Consider the following 20483-nt stretch of genomic DNA (forward strand, 5'->3'; position numbering starts at 1 on the left):
CATAACCTAACAAACACGTATTATCTGAGATGATTAAAGAAATAAATCAATCAAATTCGAAGATGGTATCCCACTGGGGGTAGCCATCCACATGTTATAATACTATAACACTAAGCTATAATATTTTATCAAATGTCCTACTGGACAAATTGTAAAATGAAAATAAATAAATATAAAAAAAAAATTTAGTGACAACAAGTATAATATCTTTTCAATTTTACCACGGTATATTAATACCTTTATTTTACTTCACTCTCCCTCAGTGTTTTCATTTTGCTTTATTCTAGTACCAAGGTCAGTACTGTCCCTCTTCCTGTACAATAAGAATATTACAAAATCGTGTACCTATGAACTCAGAAAAATGTAAAAGGATTCTTCTTCAAAACTCTTCGTTTGCACGAGTAACAATAAAAAATATCTCCAAACGCAATAGTAAAGATTGCCTGTGAAAGGAAAGAAGCAACGTGAGAAGATACAATTCGTCAAAATTATTTATCCCAATGAACGACGATAAAGAATATCTTCGAACACGATTGTAAATATTATCTCTGTATAATAATCAACTAGCCGGGTAAAATTGTATGCTGTGACGCATCCCCAATACCAAACATTCGCAAGATTTCATCCCAACGTAATATCAATCCGTACCCAGAGAAACTTTCTGACGATATACATTGTCCCCCAATTCTGTCATTCCATCCATAGAAACAGCCCCGACTATAATCCCATCGAGGAATGGAAATGTCGCGTTACGTGGATCACCCTGTATATAGATATAGAGACATAGAGAAACTCGGCCGGATCTGTAAAACTGAAGGCTCGTGGACAAAAACCTGACCTCTCGAACAACTGTGCACCATGTGTGCGCCACTTGTGCGCCTCTCTTCTCCCCATTCTCTTTCCATCCAATACCAGGTCTCTCCCTTGTTCTCTCTTCGTTTCACGTTACGCTGATCTCGCTGCCATTTCTCTCCGACACGCTTCCACAAGCTTCCCGATCGCGATTAATCAGGTATATACGGCGAAAAACTGGCGTGGAATGGAATCCACACACGCGAGCATTCTTCCGTGCTCTTGCTCCTCTTCCAAGAGCAAAAGTGGGAGGCGTCGTGGTTCTTCCTGCTCGACGCACGAGAATAAGAAACAAAGACGATCTCGGGAAAAACACGATCGCCGCTTTGTACCTTTATCCTCGTTAGTCAGTTAAATCCTCACTTTTACCATTTCGAAATATTCAAGAGAATTGATGTTTTATCATCGGATCGCGGATGCTTACGGAAACTTACATTTTTACGAATATTTGAAGGCGCAAAGATGAACAGAATGTACGTAACGTGCAAATATCTTAGTCAAATATCGAGTTTCAATTTTTGTGATTATATGCCATTTGACTAACTGCCAAATAAGAAGGAAAAACGTCAACTGTGAAACCATGCGAGTGAACAAACCTTTCGATCAAGGATTCCAAGAATCTGAACTAGCTTCGCGTTACGAGAAGAATTCCGTTTAACGAGAAAAGCAAAAGGGAGAGGGAAGAATCTCGAAGAAAAACGTAGGAGAAAAACTTGAGAAGAAATAAACCGAAAGAGAAGGATAGAAGAGGAAGAAGAAAGCGAGAGCATAGATCTGTCTTCGTTAGCTTCACGTGTCTACTTACCTTCCAAGCGACTATATGGAAAGAATAATTAGACGTGCTTTTTGCACTTCACAGCAGAACAATTTAAAACATTTTCAGTACACTGTCTATTAATCTTATATTTGATAAATTATCGATTCATCAAACTTTGCTTCTTAAGATTAAAGAGAAAAATCAACGACTCTTCATTTTTTCTCTCAAGATTCTTCTAATCTTTAAAAGGTTAAACATTCTCATAAAATATCGACTTAAGTCATTCGTCAAACTATTGGAATCGTTGCGTCGACATTTTTCCAACGTTGATGGCCGAATTCTTCTATTTTCATTTAATCTCCTTACTTATAATACTTATAAATTATACCTATCTATAATAAGTATTAACTTATTGTAAATAAACAGCCATGTCACTGCGCCACGCCAGAAAAATTACTGAAAATTCTCAACGCGAGAATTGATTGTAATTTCAACAAATAAATAAAAAAAAAAAAAATTTAATCTCCTTCAATCAAAACTCAAGATATAGTTATCTGTTATAATATGTCGATGACGATACGTAAGTTCCATTTCTTTAGTTTATAAAAATGCGAATTTGTGTAAACATTCGCAAACTACTTACACGTATATCAGCCATTCTTTGCTTCGTCGTTTCGCATTGGAATACTCAAGCTCCGTATCGTTTTACAATGAAAACACTACATCATCTTACAGGGAAAGATAAAAAAGACAATCAGCGTCCCAATTATAGTATCGTCTTCTGAAATTGCAACAGTATATCCATCAATTAAATGCAACATTCGACCAACCATGATTAACCATGGCTGAGAAAAGAACACGTCAGAGTCAGAATGTTGCAATCAATAATCACGACGTGAACTAATACCCCTTATCGTGACGATATAACGAAAGTTCCAAGGTTTTTAATACGCGTGGTGGATAAGTCACGGCTAGTATGTCCGAGCACGAACAAAGTTAAGCAGTCAGGCGGTATAATATAACCAGGGCAAGCGGAGCAAATATTTGTTACGTTCGAATTTCTGTTTACCCTGAGAGTGCCGCTTGCAAAATAAGATAGGCACCAGTCCTGGCTACCGCGGGTTTCCCTTGAGCCAATCGACAACGCGGAGGAGCTGTTTACCCCCATTGTAGGAATCTTGTCGATAAAAACGATTATATCCAGATACTAAGTAAGGCAATTCAGTTAAAACGTAAGTGTATCATTTGAACGTTAAATAAAAGATAAATTCAGGTTTACAAGATGGAGAATAGTTCGTAGGTCGTAAATAAGCTACGGATTTCTTCTTTTTTTTTTTTTTTTTTTAATTTATTTATTTACATTTTACAATTTGTCCAGTAGGACGTTTGGTAAAATATTATAGCTCAGAAATATAATAATATAACATGTGGATGGCTACTCCCAGTGGGATACCATCTTCGAATTTGATTGACGTCCTTTGTGAGATCTGTTGGGTGTTTCCTTGAAGGTCGTAAATAAGCTACGGATTTCTATGCATCTATATAATAAGAAATTTTGAGTTGCAAAATTACACAGAATTCATATGTATAAAGTACTTAATATATTAAATTGTCTGGAAGTTTCCTTCGTTTTATAATGCGCAACATTTCTTGTTTCACATTATTTTATTAAATTATGTTTCATCCATTTTATTCCATTGAAAGAAATGCGCGTTTGTTCTATTTGATGTTTCTATATCATTTTGCTCTGGTGTAACAAATGGATCATGCATAATTCAATAAAATAATAGGAAAGAAAAAATGGCGCGCATCCATTATCTCCTTACGAAACGGAAGAAACTTTTGGGACAAGATAATAATATTCAGTGGATTAAATAAACTCCTACTTGGATTCCATTTGTTTAATTAGTCCTATAAGAGATACTGATTTATATAAAAATACGCGGCGTAGTCATAAATATTGCGTTGGATGGAACTATTTGGAAAATTGCAGTGGTATACCGCAATTTATAAGGCTGGTTGGGAATTTTCGCTTTGAAATTACGAAAGCTTGGAAGAAAATTGAATGCCAAGAAAAATCCCAATATCCTTCTCGAACGGTATTTTCAATTTTTCTAATTTATATCAATGTACAAACGTCACAGTAATTCTACGCTCAACTAAGAAGTCTTTTCGCCAATACTTAAAAATTCTAAATTCTAAAATCTCAACGTTGTCGCTGCTTCGCAGAAATTCTCGAGATATTTCACTTAATTTTTCAAATAAAATTCCAAGCTGCTATTTTTACTTTTTACCCCGACAATCCATTTAAAGTATGATACAAATTTCACAGCATCTCAGCATCCAAGCAAATTCCTCTCCCTATCGCTACACTTTAAAAGCTTTAAGAAACAGGCTTACCGTAGCAACACGCAGCCGCGTGTCCAGGTTACTTTGTATAACCTGTCGGCTCATAAAGCGTGACATATTAACAACTCGACCTCGGTTCACGCCCATGGGGCAACCGTTTTCTTGCTTTTGTTTCGACAATTCCGCGTACCAACTTCAACCCTTTACTGTACGCCTTTACAGTCGCTACACAGAGGCTCGATCGGCTTCTTAACGATACGAGATATCGAATTCGCCTGAGTTTTTGCTGTCAGAAGCAAAGACGAATCGCGATAGAAGAAGGATCGTCTCGACACCCGTATAGGGCAAAAAGTTTTCTGATGAGAACAGCGAAGAGGAAGCTGGAGGTCTTATCGATGGGAGATTTCATGTTGGGGAACGTGAGCGTAATTTAATAGTGATTGCTTGGCTTTGGAATATGATAGTTTCTCTTTTGAATGGAATTTGTTTGAAACAACCCTGTGTAAACTTGACTCGATGATCTTCGATTTTTGCAGTGAAAACATCGCAGAAATCACATCGGATCCCCGTTCCCCAGGCATTTTTCGCTCGAAATTTATACAACATTTTTTACTGGAAAAATAATCAAATGCGTACACAATATGTACGTACCAAGTAAATATTTAATGCTAATTTATCGATCTTTAAAACGAGCTTAAATATATTATACGTAATTAATTACGTAATGATATTTTTCAATAAATTTAAACATTAATACTATCAGGGAAATTAATATCAATCTCTTCGATCGATTTGATAATTCCAGCGTTAAGATTAACTCTATAAAAATCTTGAAAAGATTCTATCTTCTTTTCTTTTCGCGTAATATCACTTTACTCTGTTCCATTAGCAGTAACATTTTCTGTATATTACGCGTAACGCGAGTAAATCATTCGTTGAAGAAAATTCCACTCTCAAACATTCCAAACGTTTACTTAGCTACCTGCACTTTAGGAAAGAGTCTCTGAAAAGGAAGGGAGTCTTTGATCTGTTTCGGGGCTCGTCAAACTTTCGAAGACGATAATTTTTCGCCACACACTCGTATTCTACCAAATGTCCAAAATGGACAAATTGTGAATGTAAAGAATTAAATAAAAAAAAACACACACACACACACTCGTGCGATGTTTAACTGAATCGGATTTCGATTATTCGTTAAATGATTTTAGACGAGTACATTTTCCCGATAAACAGTTAAATTATTCCATACTATTTTATATCTTGATCATGCTTTCGACCATCATTTTCGACGCGATTATGTTTCCCTAACATTAAGGAATACCTTGGCATATTTCAATTTTACGATAAATCTCCTCTTACGGCGTTAAAAATCCTTCTTGTTTGCTAAAACGGGAAGAAAATTGAAATATGAAAATTTGAAGACGGGTCCCTTCTTTCGACCATTCACGACCCGAGTTTTCTAACGCTGAAAGATATTTTCATTACTGAAAATTCTCAACGCGAGAATTGATTGTAATTTCAACAAATAAAAAAAAAAAAAAAAAAAAAAAAAGAAAGATATTTTCACAGTTCGTAGAACATGTGACGAGATTGTTACCGCTACCTGTACGTCATCCGTCCCATTAATTTTATCTGAAACACCTTGAAACATTTTTTTTTCTTTTTTTATTTATTTGTTGAAATTACAATCAATTCTCGCGTTGAGAATTTTCAGTAATTTTTCTGGCGTGGCGCAGTGACATGGCTGATTATTTACAATAAGTTAATACTTATTATAGATAAGTATAATTTACAAGTAAGTATTATAAGTAAGTGAATATGCTTAATTTAGATAACTAAATGAATCTAGCGTTTAGGTCTAGCGGGTAGTGCCCCCTTGAAACATAGCAAGAATTTTTTACTCAAAAAAATCTCAGTTAACGTGACTACGTGACCTATTGATGGACCAACCATTTGGAAATCGATGGTCTGCTCTCATCAGCACCACGTCGAGCCGAACGTTACAGGTCAGAGTTCCTGTAACGACAGATCGTGTTCCATGGGGAAGGTGGAGCCACGAACGTGGGACAGCACAAACTATATTCTCTCTTTCTCTTCGAGACAAAAAGTACAAAAGTGTGTGCTTGCTGGCGTAGTTTACCTATGGACTCGACGCGGCAATAACGATGTTCGCCATATGGGCGACAGCCCGGGGGTCCACAGAGAGCTGCTCACCTTCCTCTCTTTCCTCTTCTTCTCTCTCTTTGCTCACTGCTTAGGTGCCCCTTATGCGGGCCAGATTTTATGGGCTAGGTACGTATGCGCTGCTTGCAAAAGGGCCGCCGTTACCGCGAGTTCCCCTTAGGCGAAACGATTCTGCAAAAACGTGGCGGCGTCGCGAGATCGCACGCGTGACTCATCGATAAATTCGACCTAGAGTGGCACAGCCAGTTCCCACGAGGAAATCTCGCTCTCCCACCTATACCACGTGCCTCCTCTTCGGGGTAACCATTCTGCCCCCGTTTAAACGACGATTGGACCATCGAAATTGGTCGAGGAATCGTGTTTTTAGTTCTTTTTTTTTTCTAACTCGTTAGAGATCAAGCGAATAATATTTTGTTTTTTATTTAGTTATTTACATTCACAATTTGTCCGATTTGGACATTTGGTAGGATAAGTGAATAATATGAAAAACGATAATAATAAAATAAATGTAGAAAAGTTGCGTGAGCGGTGACAGTAACAGTTTAGGAAAATTGTAAAATTGTTTTCGTGTAAAAAGTAGACGTATGGTCTATGGAAGAATCATCTTCCTTGTGGTTTTTTTTTCTAACTCGTTAGAGATCAAGCGAATAATATCTTTTTTTTTATTTAGTTGTTTACATTCACAATTTGTCCGATTTGGACATTTGGTAGGATAAGTGAATAATATGAAAAACGATAATAATAAAATAAATGTAGAAAAGTTGCGTGAGCGGTGACAGTAACAGTTTAGGAAAATTGTAAAATTGCTTTCGTGTAAAAAGTAGACGTATGATCTATGGAAGAATCATCTTCCTTGTGGTTTTTTCTTGTATTTATTTGTAAAATTTCGTTCGCGTATCTCTTACGTTATTATTTCGCTAGCTAATTCTCGATAATGTCCTATTGGACAAATTGTAAAATGTAAATAAATAAATAATAAAAAAAAAAAAAAATTCTCGATGAGCTGGAAAGAAAAACGAAACGAAACTCGGAAACACAGTTGCTCGGTTAATTCTCCGTTGTTAATCCCTAAGCTTTCCGTATTAAAGAATTAATATCGTTGAAACGCATTTCCCCGTACGTAGGTAATCATCAGCCAGCGTTGATTTATCGTCGGCGTTTCATCGATACTTCGTCGACATATCAAAATTATCCAGGTCGCGCGCTGTTAGCTCGGACGTAGACACGCGGAACCTGTTTCACGCGTGTTAATTCCGTTTTATCGGAGCTATCACGTTGACGTTTCGAAATTTCGTTTTAACAGGCAAACAAATTGGGTCGTCTGTACCTCGCTGTCCATTCACGCATTCTTATACGTTCGCAAACTCGAAAATTCCATTAATAAGAAAAAAAAAACGTAAAAACGAACAAAAAAAAAAAAACGTGTCTCGTTGGAAGCTCATAAATGAAAAGAAACTCAGTTCCATTCACTGAGAATTTTTTTTTTTTTTATTTATTTGTTGAAATTACAATCAATTCTCGCGTTGAGAATCTGAGAATTTAAAAGATAGAAGATGCGATGAAAGAACAGGACCGATAAAAAATTCCAAGACAAAGTAATTTAATCATAATGATACCAGCGGAGAGTTAGAAATTTTTCTTTTTATTTATTTATTAAAATTACGATCAATTCTCGCGTTGAGAATTTTCAGTAATTTTTCTGGCGTGGCGCAGTGACATGGCTGATTATTTATAATAAGTTAATACTTATTATAGATGAGTATAATTTATAAGTAAGTATTATGAATAAGTAAATATCACTTAATTTAGATAACTAACTGAATCTAGCGTGAGTTAGAAATTGAGAAAATAAAATCGACGAAATGATCGCGTGTTGGAAATCAGCGTGTCGAGGGTAGAGATTTTACAGTAGTTTAAAGGTGCTCGAAACGCCGGTAATTGGAAGGGCGCGTAAACGAGGTGCGAAGTGACCATAAATCTGTCCATTAGCCTCGTTACAATGGACACATCGGCCGTGTTTTATCGCGTTCGACGAAAGCCCCTTGTCGCAAAATAGATTTTTCGTCGATACGTGACGAATCGTGGCTACGCGTATCGCGATAAACCTGGATTTCCTCGTGACGCGCTGCTCTATCGCTGTTCCTCCGGTAATTTTATCGTATTTCCTCCCACATGTGGCATCTATCGATACGTCCTGCAACGCCACCGGCCGAATCATGGAACCATGGAACTCGTGCAACATCGATACTGCCTCTAATTCAATCATTTATATACACAGACTCGCTGTTCATTATCGTGATTAATATTATTTCCTTTGTACCGTTGTATGTCTGCTGAATCGGCTGCGCAGCTTTAATTCATTTAATATTCCGCCAGTAGTATCACAATAGTCTGTTAATATTATTTCAATACTGCAAATACGAATAGGTTCAACGGATTTGATGCTAAATCCACGTTGTGTTTAAGTTCTACATCTGATTAAATATAACGTATTTGCTAGTTAAATAGTATTTTTAATCGATTTAGTAAAACAGAGTTTAATAAAATTGGAAAAACAATTTCTTAGACGTTTATAACAAAATTTGACAGATTGAAAGACTTTCCTTTCTTTTTTTCTTCTTGCTCCTTATATTCCTTTTCTTCGTAGTTTTATCGAACGAGAATTTACACGAAAATTGCAATTCTGTGTCAGAAAGGTACAGTGTCATTGGTCCATCTAACGTCTTTACGTCGACTAACTCAAAAATGTAATATCGCAAGAAACCAAGATAATTCGATGTCCGTTTTACTTTTACCGTTATTCGTCCGTTGCTCTTATGCCTTTTAATGTCCTGTACTTTTGCACATCGATGAACGTAGAAGCTCATAGTTTCGTAAATCGATAATTTTATCCGAAACGTCTTGTGCAGATCTTCTGGTACAAGTTTCGTTCGCTACGTGAAATGGCACGTGTCTCAGGTGCGCGACGCGCAGCCCACGTTTCGCGTAATGAAATACGACCGCGTGCATATGCATTCGCAGGCAGATTACTGTTTACAGAAATAATTTATGCTCGCACTCACGTCCAAGAGATAGATATTTGACAGATATTTCACGGGGCCGTGGTTGTATCTCAGCGAACGTTCCGATTTTTCGATCCGCCGCGTTTGTCAAATCAGCCGTGATAATAAATTGAATTATCGCTCCTATTCATCGGCAACACGCGTCCAAATAAACCATTCTTTAGACAATCAGAATTAATAGTTAAACGCGTACAAGAGTTTCTCTTACAATTGTTAACGAGCCACAATTGTTTACAATTTATAATCTTCGACTGTCGAGAAATCATAAGACAAATAAAATTACCCGTCTGTCTGACGTAAAAACGTATTTTGCAAATACTTTTACCGCGTAAAGCGACAGACGTGTCTTTTCATGGCCGAAAACCACTCAAACTTTCGATACTCATCAACGACAACCTAAACTCATCTCCTCGTCTACAGTGGTACGAATATTTAAAATACAATATTCCTTCTGTAAATTTCAATTTTATAGATCGTTCGCCTGTCGCGATAGAATACTATATCGTAAATAAGAATATCTGAGAAAAGAAAAAGGACATAAAAAAAAAAAAAATGTGAAGAATCCCAATATTTACAAACTAGCCGGCCCCTGCATGCAAAAACGTTCCGTTGCATTTTTCAATCGCGCCATAAAATCGGCAATCCGTCGAATCGAGCGTGGCATCGAATCGGCAAACAAAAGGTTAAAGGGATTGCGGTTACGTGTTCTGGGAAGGTGCGCGCTGCAAAATGCAGCCGCGGTGTCGATGGATATTGGATATGGACGATGGGGTGGCTACGCATCGTGCACGAGCTACGGGGTAGCAAAGCTAAGCCAGTAATGCAATAACTTGAATAGATGGCTATGCAGGCGGAAAGAACATAACCTATCCCTCCCTATCCCATACTCCTCCTGATTCACCCTGCCCCCTCCTCCTCCACCTACCCCCAAACATCCATTTTGGTTCTTCCTCTATCCTTCATCCCCCTACGTGGTGCTTCTCTATTCCCTAAACACGTAGGTACATACGAATCGGCGCACGTAGAGCTTGGACTGTGCCAGGAGGGTGAATCCGACTGGGGTGGTTTCAACCCTGCCTCCAAAGTACCTTGAATACAGTCGGTTACGTTAAAAGGCTTTTAATATGCGCGCTCGTTCACCTATTCGGTATCGAGCTCAATCGAAATGGTCCTTTTCTCTTCTTTCTTTTAATTACCAGTCACTTTTGTCACGAGCTTGATGATCGATGAAATTGGATTTGAAGGCTTTTTACAGCGATTACGATCAGGATCTTCCTTTCGGTTTTATACGAACCGTTCGTTTGCCATTGATCGATTGACTCTGCGAAACAGCAAGCAGACGTTAAGTAAAATTTTCAAAAGTCGAATTAATCGTTTTGGTCTGTGAATGGATTATACGGTTTGTTAGGTGGATGGATTTTCGGTCTTGTCTTTTCTGTTTCTTAATTTCGTGATTTTCTAGACTCGTGATCGATGAAATCGAATATCAATTTGTTTTTTCCTTCGGTGGTCACGGCTACGATTTTTCTTCCCGTTTCACAACGTTTGCGTAAACGAGTAGATTTGCTCGCGTGTATTTATTTCTTGGACAGATCAGAAACTCCCCTATTGCGTGTAATAGTAGAACGAAGATCGTAGAATTATACGAGCGGAGATTGAATTACTGTGGCGATTGTAATTTCTAATTACCTTAACTTCTAAGATCGTAGAATCGAACGATAAGTGAAATTCTTGCGGTGGCTGGCGACTGCATACTTCCTTTTCTCACGTGCCGCGACAGACAGAACGGAAATTGTAGAACGAGCCGATAAGTTGAAGTTAAATTCTTGCGACGGTTGCAATCTAACTTGACCGTTTCGATGTCTCGTATATTTTTCCATCCCACGTACGTTCTGCGCAATTTCCCGTACTTTCAAATTCCCCGGAAACGCAAAATATAGAAACCCGAAGTATAGTCTGCGAATTGAGTGGACCGCGATCCACGATCAAAATACCACCGAGCGAACGAAAGAAACCTCATCGACGAGGGATTAAAACAGAAGAGAAGAAGGAAACCACGAAGGATAAAATCCGATAATCAATGATCACGGTACAGGCAAAAGTCATATTCCGACACACATTCGACCGTTTACGGTCACGTGAAATCGAAGGCGAGTCGAATGAACGAAGGAAAAAGGGGGATGGTTGGCGACGTGACTGGGGGGGTTACATGGCCCAACGAGAGGGTGAAACTCGCATACAATCGCATACACGTGTATACGTATATACAGGAGACAGGCAGACAAACTGGGCATGCTCAGACGCACATATTACGGCGCACGTCAGTATTTAAACACGCTTGATGGGAAGGTGGTGCACGAGGGTGAAATCGGGATCCCATTGTGCTCAGGTGTGAGGCGTGTGCTCGCAAGAGGGGGAGGGTGGACAGAGAAGACTATGCACGAGCAAGAGAAAAGGAATGTCTGTGTGAGAAAGAGAAGGAGAGAAAATGGGGAGAAGGGTAGATTTGCACACGCGGCACGAGCCGCTTCAACAAAGGGATGGAACAGATTGGAAGCCATTCATTCATTCGGTTGCCCTGTATTTTTTCCCCGTGTTTGACTGAGAGAGCATCGTCGACCACCCTCCTGCCGCTTTTCCTCTCCCCCTTTGCTTACCCTCTCTGTCGCGTTCTCTTCGCCTACAGGTACGCTCAATTACTATTCCTTTCCCTTTCTTTCTTTCTTTCTTTCGCTTTGTCCCTTTTCTTTAACCCTTTAAGACTCGAATCACGTTACAATAGTTCTTTCTGCTCTAAGTTTTAGCAATATCGCTAGCAATCGTTAAATGCATATCTAATTTGGATCTATCGTAGAAGATATGAAATTTGAATAATTTACATTATTTCTGTTTCCGCTGTTTATTTCGCCTATTGATACGTTCAAATACGAAGTGTCGGACAGCTTGCGAGGTTGAAGCATTCACCGAGAAGAGCAAAAGTCGTCTAATTAAAAATCTGAGGTCGGCTTAAGGAGGATTCGGCTTAAGATTCTGTTAACCTGGAAAGTTCATTCGCCGAAAATGCTTCTGAAAGGAAGAAAACGCTCTTTATACTCGTAGCATTAATTTTCGACGAATAAGAAAACCGGCAGAACGTTAAAATCGTAGTAAAATCGCAGTGTAAAATCGACGTAGCTGGGATCTAAACGTATTACGATTGGCGACGCTATTTTAATATAAATTTCAGAAAAACGATGGAGCTGGAATTACGAAGATGATGGATGCGATTTGCAAATAGATTTCTCAGATAAATCACGTGGTAGAATTTGTGGAGAGTGAAATTTTGAGTTGAAAGTCAATGAGGTGTTTGAGAACGAGGATCTGCAAGATGGACCTCTGGCAAGAGAAGATGGGATGCGATTTAGGAGGATCGTTGGTAAATGTTTGATATATGGCATGGTTATACATCTCATAGAGTTTTGCGAAAAAATATGGAATTTCCAAAGAAGAATTCTTTTATACTTATATAAATACTCTTTTCTCAATCAAAACTATTTTGTTTCGAATAAAATGAATGTTCTCCCTGAATAAAAATGATACAAGTAAATAAGATATTTAAAAGAGAGACATTCCATTCCAACAAACTTTTTTCTTACTTTCAACAATGTTGTAAGAAATTTCATAATATATTATAAAAATCATCGAGTCTTTGAATTTACTTCGACGTACGAATTACTCTGCTACTCGAACCTCATTTACGAGTTACTCTAAATAAACTCTTCGTAGTCACAGTTTCGTAAAACTGGAACGAGAATAGTCGAACGAAGTTATTCACTCTGATTCGCGAAATAATGGATTTCCGCAATGCCATTCGCGCACCACGATAAATACGCACGACAATGAGTCCTGTGCAAGTCGTCGGTCGCGGTGGATTCGGACTCACCATTGGCTCGTGTTTGACCTCACGAAAATCAATATCTGTCGGCAAACTTAAGTGCGTTCGAGGGGGCTGTACCTTTTGATATTTTGTATCCAAAGCGAATAAACCAACTCCTCGAACGTTCATATACGTTCCTCGATTACTAATGCACGCTTTTCATCGAAGAGTCATCGATCGATTTATCAGTCCATCAGTTCATCTTCGTTCTGTCGAAGAATTTTTGAAGGAGAAGGCCGAGAAGAGTCACGGACAATATGGAAAAAATATCGGTAGAACTTTATCAGCAACGTACGAGCGTGTATTAAATAAGAAAATTTCGTACTTTCACGTTTCTTCGGAATATTACGATGTTCGATTTTTTTAACTTTATTAAGTATCGGAGTCTTCTATTCTGCCTTCGAATATTTATTAAATATCGAGAGAGATCAAGGAATTTGTTGCTTTTACATTTATTAGCAACGTTAAAATATTCAAATTTCCTACCTTATTGCGTATTGGTATTCCAAAACGTAAAATTTGTTATTATAGAAGGGAAGATTATATTGGAAGAATATAGGAAGAATTTTACAAAGAGCGTACAGACGATAAATCACTTAAAAATTCTTCGTATTTTCACGTTTCTTCCAAGTATTACACCGTTCAAGTTTTTTAATTTGACAATCCCTTTACCGATCGAGATTACAAAAACGTACAAAGATTGAGATAAAAACGCAATCGTTAATTACGTTCGGCTACGCGGATAAATTAGGATCTTGACGAGAGGAGATCTGAAAGCATCTTTATGCTCGTAAATGCGATAAAAACGGAACGTGGACGTAAGATCGAGTTGCCCGGTTAAAATAAGAGAACTGATGAAAGGATGTTGTGGCCGGCGAAGGAAATCAAGTAAAAAACGATAGTGCTATCGGTAAACCGAAACTCCACTAAGGTGAGACCACTCGCATAAATAAAAATTATCAAATCGACTATCGAATGACGATATGTAACGTCCATTGATATATTAACAATTTTGTTTAAAAGTGCACGATCGATGTTCACGCAATTTCATACTTTTACAAACATGATTAAACAAATGGAATTTAATAGAAATTTCTTTGATCCGTAGAATATCCTGATAAATATTCCACTTTAAACGCTTCACATATTTCTGCATATTACATTTTGTAATATGAAATTTTTTTTAAAATATACAAACATCCGCGCTCCATCGACGATATATAAAATTCGCATGATAGCGGACGTGTCAACGAAAGAGAACGCTATTTATCGTGGCAGACGTGTAATCTTCCGGTTTCCTTTTCTGAAGGATCGTTCGAGGTACGAGGAATGGTTGGTTGGCCGCTGATTGAACGCGTCAGTTCACGTTGAAAGTAGAGAATGGCCTTAGAAGAATTAACCGGCGACAGTCTCTGATAGAATCCTTCTTTATCGCGGATCTAAATTCGGCCTCTTGTCGTGACTCACAATTCCCTGGATTGAAATATGTGGGTCCACGTGGTACCTGATCAAAGGTTGCACGCGCTGCTTACTTCTCACAGAGCCACCTTCAGCCGTAGGTAGAACACACGTATCGTTCTTTAACGAGCATGCGGGTTCAACGTTGGAAATTCCGCTCGATTTAACCGTAATTGTTTAATTAAAGATCCTCCTCGCCGGAGACGCTTGCAACGGTTAATTGCTGACGCGAACCGCGCGCCGCTACTTCCACCGCGTTTGAGCCACAAAAATTCATCAGATACCAGTTCTCGTTTGAACCTAACAGATCTGAAACGTTTGTTCAACGTTTGTTGAAACGAGAAACTTGAAACGAGATTTTTGTTGCGGATCTAGAAAGTTTTCGAATTTTTATTTACATTGTAGATCACGAGGTGTTTAATAGCTATATTCTTATAGCTTTCAAGCTATATTCTTCGATTTTTCTAAGGAAAACACTTCTTTTAATTTGACCCCATGTTGGTGGAAATCGTTTGGAATTAAATATGTATTTTGTTACTGAACAATTCGCGTAAATATGTTGTTCGTGCTGTTTGTTAGTGACTGCGTTGATTCGCAATTTTTGACGGTGGATGATGTCACTGGCGAGAACACCGAACAGGGATAATAACTTTATTCCAGCAGAAGCTCGAAACGCGTGTAAATTACAGCGAAACGCGTAGCAGAGGAGGATCGTAACGATGTTCTCAATTAATGAAACTTGCTATGGCACACGAACACGCGGTACCTACGTAGTGTGAAAATACTGAGAATCTGTCGCTAGTAGATTCGAATGATTTTTCCAAAACATAAGGGTACAAACTTATTCTACTCCCGGTATAGTTCACGATTTTTTCAAAGAATCTTTATAAATATACAAAGATACGTTCGAATCGACTTTTTTCCAAAATACAGGAAGATTTTCTTCCCGATACTGTTTATACTTTTTCATTACAAACTATAGATATAGAACGATATATCTGGGGAAGTTTTAATGACTTTTTCTACGATCTATGGATAAAAGCTTGTCCTGCCATTCGTATTATATCTTCTACTTTTGTCATCGATAGTTCTAGCGTTAAAAGTGAACGAACACGGTCATTATACGGTTTTATCGAAGGAAATTCGTACCCTGCCGTGCGAAATCGTCTCGAACGAGCGATCCGGATCCGCTCGGACTGGCAATCGGTCGTACGGGGGTGAAAATCGTGGCACGTGACCCGCGGGTACTCGCTCACAGGGGGAAGCTGGCCCTGCACCACCGGCCCTCTTCTTTTCGAGTTACCTTTACTGCGTTTACTATTCTCCATTGTACATGACTACCATACGGGACCGTGCAAAGGAGGCTGCGAGAGAAATCGCGTGAGTCATCCGTGCCGAGCCGTTTCCATTGGCGTAGAACAATCCCGCAATACTTTCGTTGAAGTATCAACGAGATGGTCCTACATACAGTGAGATACACCGGCTCGCGAAAGTATTTTTCGCGCACTTGTCGTACGAAGCTTTTACGCGCACATCGTACGTGTCAAACGAAACGTTTTGAAATTTTCATTAGCGCCGTAACGAGACACGGTTATTGCGATTACATTGGTAAAATTTCGAGCCAATCTAATAACGCATGTAGAAGTTACAAAATATTAATTACAAGCATATAAAGAATTAGTATGCGGTATAAATAGAGATGATTTCTTCAAATATCGCGAGTCATTCGTACACATAATGAATAATTAACTGTTTGGTGATGTGTATAAAGTGCACGCTTGCAATAAATATCTTTATCTCGTTTGCAATAAATAACTTCTATACATGCTTTCAGATTCATTTCCAATTCTATCGGTATAATCACCATAGACGATCATGATGAGTCTCATAATGGTGTTAATTTGTAGGACACACGATATACGGTTGCTTATAAATTTATCATTACATTGTTCATAATTTAATTATCAATTAAAATAAAAAGCTTACACCGAAAATACTTTGAAACGGTGGTATTTCTCGCTTCCAATACATCGATTCGATATTCCAGCAATTTCCAAATCTGTCCAAAAATAAAAGGTGTAAGAAGAACCTTATCGATAAAGTTCAGAGACAAACTATCCTCCTATCAAACTCTCAAAACGATATCGTTACTTTCGTACGCTTTCTCACATCCCATCCAAAACATGCACAGAAGAGATTCCTTGCTCCAGCGACGCTATCTGCGAAAGTAGTCTGCGACAAAAAAAAAAAAAGAAAGAAAAAAAGAAATGAAAAACGAAAAAGAAAGAAGTCTTTTATGAGATCCATTTTCTAGAAGGTCGATGGAATGTCGTGTCGCCGTTGGTACGCCGCTTCACGACGGTAAGAATTGTATTTCATTTTAAATGGCCGTTTCATCGCGCAGCTTCCTCGATATTACGACTCGCGGAGAATACCCGACGTTCTAGTAACGATTTCCTTTGTTCCATCGCGAGATAAAACGACCCTTGGTCACCGTTCACCATTCTTCGTGCGATCGTAACGCGATCGTTAAGGAACCAGCTTCGTTCACTTGGTTTACACGTTAAATCAAATTATGTAATTCGTCGCTACTGGTACCGATCATAGCAGATATGCGGGCGCTCTATACGAATTTTAGTAGTCCCATCATCGAGCGTGACTTTTAAATACAGTGGGGAAATTCTTTTTATACACGTATCTTTTTACGTATAGAAATTTCCTTGCGTAACGATCATTGTGGGAAAGCATAGGTGAAAACGATCTCTTCTCCTCCTTTCAATGGAATAATCGTTGCGTGTGATTTTTCTAGACAATGGTAGGATCTCTTCTTTTACACGCGTCCTTCTATTCCAATATACAAATTTTCTTTATACAACGATTATTGCGTAGATGAAGGATTTTTCCTCTTAATGAAATAATCGCAAAAGATGAAACTTTTGTTCATTCGTTACTAAAGCATATAAAAATTGCACTATTTTCATCTGAAAAAAGGAAATACATTACGTCTCGCGACTATAAAATCTATCAAATAATTGTCAATCTGAGTAAAATGGTAAAAACACCAATTTTTTTCTTACTTCGTAACTACAGAACCAACCTGACAGAATATTTTACAGAATATTTTGTTTCATATATTGTTTTCTGACCATGTCCTGCCTATAAGAAACTACAATTTTAGGATGGTATTATATTCACGGGACGCGGCGTATAATATGTATACATATCCATGTGGAAGGGAAAAGTTTGATGAAAATCCTCGGTTACCTACGTCACTGTACCCCGAGACTCGATGCATCAGTCCAGCTTGCATCTGTATGTATTTAAGCTGGGGGGAGCCCCTATGTGACATCATCCCCCTCCATACGTGCGGCCGATTCGTTTCGCTGGCTGACTTCTGTCGCCTAACTCGAAAACACCCCTGGACCCTGCCACCTCCCTTTACCTTTAATCTTTATCAATCCATCCAGCCGAGCCAGAATCGAACCAAGGAACGGACGGCGCCGCGCATTATTCACGCCCGATAGCTCCTCAACCCTCCGCTCGTCCGTCGAGCCTTACCTTCCATCACCGACGCCACCCCTTTTTCTCACCCCCTCTCTCAACCTAAATACTTTTCGCAGAGTTCACCAACGACTCACTTTAACGACTCGATTCGCGATACTTGTCACGATCGGCTCCGCTAGGCGATTTTGTTTTTGAAGATTTCTTATTCGACAGAATCTGCAATAGGATCGACAGGGTTGATTAAAGGGAAGGACTTAGTGGAATTGAGAGTTGGGAAATCTCTTTTGCGCAGGGTAATTGTATCGATTGTACCGGTAATTATGAAAGTGATGTAACTGCACGATGTAACAATTTTTGTAAAGTAGTGGAAAATTGAATCTTTAGATAGATCTGGTAGTTGTGTCGTTAAACAGAATTTGGCTGAAGCGTAAAATGCAAAACTTGAAATATCTCAGAACGAAAAATATAAGTGTGATTTAATTGTCTTACCACTTTCATAATCGTCAGCACAATTATTATTAGATCTCGGAATTTTTATGGGGAATTTAAAAGCGCGGGGATATGCATAATATGAAAAAATATATGAGTAATAGCGCGTTACTCGAAAGTAATAGTATAAATATCCGCAATTTATTAATTGTTAAAAGTGTGTAAAAAGGTGGAAACAAATAAACTGTTTATTTGATACAGTTGTGTATCTTTCATAATACACATGTCACACAGTATAGTATAATAATAGAGAATTTTTAAAAAATTTGTGAATTATTCTTTAGCACAATAACAATATTTCTATAGTTTTCTCAATTATTTGTTATTGTACCCTTAAGAATTGTTTAATATAGCAATGCCACATTTTTCAAAAGTTTGCCAATTACTTTATAATAGCAGTATTTCTTCGTAGTTTTATTAATTATTTACCGTTGATATCTTAAGCATTTGGTATTTAAAAAAACAATTCGTAACTAATTTTTGTAGATATCCAAGTACGTTCTATCGTAAAAATTATATTAATATAATTATATAGAAAGAAAATAGTTAAATGAACAATATTGCTACCTTTAAATATTTTGCAATTCTCCTTTAAAAAATATATAATGTTCAATGAATACATATCATAAAATATACCATATGTTTTATTAAATATACTCCATTTTTCGAATCGAATGACATATTTGTTTGATTTTTATACATTACCATAATGAAATACCTGTTCGTTTAGAGGAAATACTATCCCAGTTTATAACCGAAATAGGCGTACAGGTAGGTGGAGTCTTGTGTGCAAGGGCAACCAATAATCGCCACACCTCTCAGTCATCGTTCTCTTCTGTTACTTTTACCTGAAATAGAAACAGGTAGGTTACGAAAGGCAAAATAAAGATCTACAAGATATACATACACAGATCTAATAATACCATTACATATATCGTACACTAATCCTCAATGCCTTCTAACTTATTTGAAACTTATAATGTATCGAATAAAAAAATCGTGTTGACGATTGAAAACTAATTTATTATTCTGTTGAATTATTTATCTTTATATTATGAAATATTTGTAATAAATAAAAATTATAATAAATTGTACATTCTGTTTAAACAGGTTATCTGTATACTATATATATAATTTAAACTTACATTAAATTTTTATTATCTCTATCAATGTTGATGCTGTTTATAAATAAACGAAGCGTATAACACAATTTCTCTACATAATTCAAAATTCTTATTGTTCGAAGCAATAAGTGGAAAAAGAAGAAATAAGTGGACAGGTAGTGGAAATAGGTAAGTTTCGTTAAATACAGCTTATTTGCACAAAGATGTAAATATTAACTTCAACAATTTAGTAAATAATCTATATGTATTATAGGGATGTACAATAAATATAACTTAGATATATAACATTAGTGCTATTTCAATAATTAAACTTCATTGATGCTTACTTCCACTATCTGCCCACTTAATTTTATCCCTGATTACATATTATCATACTTGTTATTATAATATCATAGAATACTTTGTTATCTTCTTTATTCTTCTCGTCGTTCCCGCCAGAGACCTTCGTGAATTTCTATTTAAACTTATAAAAAATCCAATTTCCGGTTATTGCTTTGTTTTACGCAATCGTTCCGCGATTACGCGTTCCAGAAGACATCCACATCGCGTCTCATTTATGCCACCTTTTTCCTTTAACCAATGGTAGCCGAATCGGAGTTCGACCAATCAGAATCACGACCAGCGGTAAACATTTCTAGAACTTACTTGGAAACTACCAGTAGGAAAACTTTTGCAAATTTTATCATGGATCTCGTTCAATTTTGCATATTCACGAATTTTATTTCTCTTTAAAAAAAGCGACGGTATCTACAAAATTTATAAAAATCGTACATTCGAAAGATTTCGAG

At 37.5% G+C, this 20483-nt stretch overlaps 1 long non-coding RNA gene across 3 annotated transcripts; it reads right to left on the reverse strand.

Annotated features, from left to right (window-relative positions):
- Positions 1-47: 47 nt before the first annotated feature.
- On the reverse strand, positions 48-20264 carry LOC126867456 (uncharacterized). Of its 3 annotated transcripts, XR_007690314.1 has the most exons (6): positions 20071-20264; positions 19290-19419; positions 10130-10525; positions 2679-3147; positions 2149-2390; positions 48-1983 (listed from the first exon to the last, which is right to left on the reverse strand). It is a non-coding gene; the product is annotated as an uncharacterized LOC126867456 (long non-coding RNA). The 3 variants fall into 3 exon arrangements; XR_007690312.1 differs by lacking the exons at positions 48-1983; positions 2149-2390; positions 2679-3147; positions 10130-10525 and having other exon boundaries at positions 18691-19419; XR_007690313.1 differs by lacking the exons at positions 48-1983; positions 2149-2390; positions 2679-3147; positions 10130-10525 and having other exon boundaries at positions 18691-19419; positions 20022-20264.
- Between the last annotated feature and the right edge of the window lie 219 nt (positions 20265-20483).

The sequence above is a fragment of the Bombus huntii genome, chromosome 7 (assembly GCF_024542735.1).
Source record: "Bombus huntii isolate Logan2020A chromosome 7, iyBomHunt1.1, whole genome shotgun sequence".
NCBI lineage: Eukaryota > Metazoa > Arthropoda > Insecta > Hymenoptera > Apidae > Bombus > Bombus huntii.